The sequence below is a fragment of the Pteropus medius genome, unplaced genomic scaffold (genome assembly GCF_902729225.1).
Source record: "Pteropus medius unplaced genomic scaffold, Ma_sr-lr_union100, whole genome shotgun sequence".
NCBI lineage: Eukaryota > Metazoa > Chordata > Mammalia > Chiroptera > Pteropodidae > Pteropus > Pteropus medius.
In genome coordinates, this window is record NW_024349222.1 from 840,091 (window position 1) to 843,994 (window position 3,904).

A 3,904-nucleotide genomic window follows, 5' to 3' on the forward strand; every position below is an offset into this window, starting at 1 on the left:
TTTTTTTTTTTTTTTTTTTTTTTTTTTTTTTTTTTTTTTTTTTTTTTTACAAATTGAAGGCAAGATCTTCTACCAGCCAAAAGATTATGACTTGCTTTATTGCAATACTCTCTTTATTACAGTGGTCTGGAACTGAACCTAAAATATCTCTGAGGTGTGTCTGCATTCAATTTTTATGTTTTGACATACCTTTGGAAGTGCTCTTTGATCTTTCTAGTTTATGTTTTTACTTCCATTCAATCCTACTGATATTTCCTCAGTACAATTTACAGATTAATGTCCCTCAAAGACTTCATCATTAAAAGATCCCACCGTTTTTGTTATAAATGGGAATATGATTTGCATTCACATCTTGACACCATCATTATATTCAAGTCATTTAAGCTTTTAAGAGTGCCAGCTTTCTCATTAAAAATTTCAGAAAATTGGAGTGAATGTCTGAACTTTCATTTGGCATTCACACACTATGATGCCATGATATTATTGTCTACCAGACTAAGTTTAGTATATGCTTTTCAAGTTCCTCTTCAAATTAACTCATATTAAATTTTCAGTCTCATTTCTACTGTTGCGCAATATGTATTCTCGACTATGAATAGTCACCTTCTATAACCAAACTCCATGTTTATTTATGTTGATTTGACTTTGACAATATTACGACCTCTGTCAGAATGATTCTATCTTATCTCTGAATTTCTTTTTCCATCAAAGTCCAGAAAAGAATCGGCATTGGTTATTTTCTACTGTATTAAAATGTATCTTGTTTTCCTCTCACAGAACATTCTTCACTTCTCATTCCATATTGCTATCTCTAATCTTTTTCAGAATTTTGAGCTAAACCATATACATTAGAAATTACACTTATGCAGTATGTTTCCTCTCTAAGTAGTTTTTTCTTTGTTGATTGAAATAGCATTCTGGTTTCCTACCCTTACACTTTCTCCTCCTCATGCATTCTTCTTCTTTTTTTTCTTATTATTAACTGTTGACATTTTCCTTATTTGGGGAACTCTGGGTGCATTTATACTTTAAAATGTAGCTCACTCTAAGCTATAAGGATTCTTTCAGTTTAGTGCCTATATTTTAAGACAACATCAATTTATTTATAATTTTTTTTGCATTTTTTTCTGATCAGATACTATCTGATTGTCCTTTAATTGAAGAATTTTCATTCTCTCTCTAAATCAAAACTTTACTTTTCATTGTATTCATCAGAATAGAGTGGACTCATTTGTAAAATGATATTCAGAATGAACAGAAAATTTTGAAAATTACTTGAAATTACATCTCTGAATATAACTACTCATATCATTATATATTGAAGATTCTTCCAAACATGCTTTTTATATAAACCTTGATACATTTGTGTGTATCAAGAGGGTAGAGGAAAGAGTGGGTTGTGTATCTGGTTATTTTAAATCAATAACATGACATTTTTTTTCTTGAGCATTTTTATTGACTTCAACACTAAATTGATGGATGTACCATATAACTTATTAAGCTCCTGTGGAATAGATTGGTTGTTGTTCAGTTTTTAATGTTATAAACAATGCTGCAGTGAATGATTGTGTGCACATATCTTTGTATACCTTTTATTTTTGCCTTATAAAAGTATTCAAAGTAGATTGAATTAGTCAACTAAACTTCCAGTTTAAATAAGACTAGATAGTTAAGACTGCTTTACTCTGTCTCCTAATAATAACATTTTGGTTTTCTGCTATTTTTCTATATGAAGACATGTTATAATGAAAAGGTGTATCAAATTCCTTACTGAATTCATAATTTACTTTTAAAGAAGACACAGTATTCTAAGATCTCAATAAGTAGTACTTGGTATAATATTTATGATCATGCTCATATATGTGTATATATGTAACGATGTAATGATGACTAATTAAATCCACTTTGAATACTTTTATAAGGCAAAAATAAAAGGTATACAAAGATATGTGCACATAATCATTCACTACGGCATTGTTTATGTAGTGATGATCATAGCTTAACTCTGTTGGGCACAATTCTTGTGATATGACAAGATATGTTGCAAACATTTTTTACTGTATTATTATGCAAATATGGAAATGGAGAAACATAGTAAGAGCTTACCCAAGTTTGTGGTTATTAAGTTATATTACTAGATTTCTACCAGTAACTAAGATCTCACAATTAAATGTGAAGAAATCAGATATCAAAATAAGAATTGACTTTTGATCAGTCTTCCACAAAAGCAGCAGAATCTGCTGCATTCCTGCATTATGGCAAGCCACAATCCATTTCCTTTCTGGATGCAGATTGTTATTTCAGAAAAATTGTTAAGAATGGAAGATGCATCAGGTACAAAAATGAGCAAAAATAAAAAGTTTGCCATGGAATATAGCAAAATTGATAGGAAAAATAAAACTGATGTAAACAAAATAGGTAATAGCATGGTCGTGCCTTCAGACCTAGGCTTTCCTTTAATGAATATTAACTGTGAGTTATTTCTTTGTGTAGAATTTTACAAATGCATATTCTAAATAGGAAAGAAAATTAAAATGTATTGAGGTTAGCTACCTTAATAACTATTGCTTCATTTAACTTAATTTTATCACAGTGATGACAGCGTGTACTAGCAAAGTTATTGTGGAAATAAGAAAACAGAATGCCTATGATTATACATCTATTAAGTGTTAGACTGACATTCAAACCCAGTTACAGTATATGCACGAGTTATAAATAATATTGAAATACTCTATGATAACTTGGAAATAGATTTTTAAAACTTGTCCTCTATAATAGAAATTGATCAAATATAAATACATCAGCAATTATTGTCTAGTAACACCTTGCTGTTATAATAGGTAGTAATTAACTGAAAAATAAAGACATAATTAATGAAGGTAGCAGATTATGTTAGGTAAAAGAAAACGATGATCTTGATGAGTTCTTTATAATGAATCCTAGATATCATGTCACCTTCCTCATGTTCTTAATGAAGTATCACTGAATATCTACTTATTCTTTTATTACAACATACCAAGCAATGCCTTTATCTTTAATTATTTTCCTAAACCAGGAAAAAAAGGTAACATAGTCGGAATGTATGCAGTCCCTTAACTGAAAAGGCCATGACTCTTTTATTATTAATGCAAAACAATTTCTATCAATTTAATTATGTTGATTTTAGCTAGAAAATCTCATCATCTCTTGGTGTCATGACAATAGTTTCTAGACCAGCAAGGTAATCATGCTCTCCAATATGAAGTGTCTTTGAAGCCAGCCGGCACTTTTTTTTTTTGTCAGAAATGCTTTCCACTAGATATCATATCTTTTATCATTACAAAATGTACTATATAAAAGGACAATAATTAGTTATCATCTTTGATGAGAAATAATATAGTTTAAATAATCTGTGAAAATTTTTGAAGATAAATAACTATGCAAGTAGATTTTTTAAATATGTCAATTTGTACCAAGGAAACCATTTATTAACATGGTAAAACACTTTTTAATTATCTGTGTCCCTATTTATTGTGATTTATTCAAAACCATACTTTAATTACTATAGCTCTTCAGTGGCCTTGTTCAGCCTAATTGTCTGACAAATCACTGTTGTTCAATAAAATTTAAACATAGGATGAGATTCAAACAATCCCAAACCTTCATTAAATTATTCATTCACATCTGATATACAAAGACTTACATATAGATGGGTTTTATTTTATTTTTTACAGTTACTAAGGGTGGAAGAGATCCAGCACTATATGAGAAAAGAAATAAATTTAAATTTCTCTGCATAATAAGAAAATAGATGTACATAGTCAATACATATTTGAATGCAATGACCTCTGATCTCTCTTTTTGCATGCCAAAGTCTGTCCTTACCTCTGCTTCCAAGGCTCATTTAAAAAAAAAAAAAAAAAAA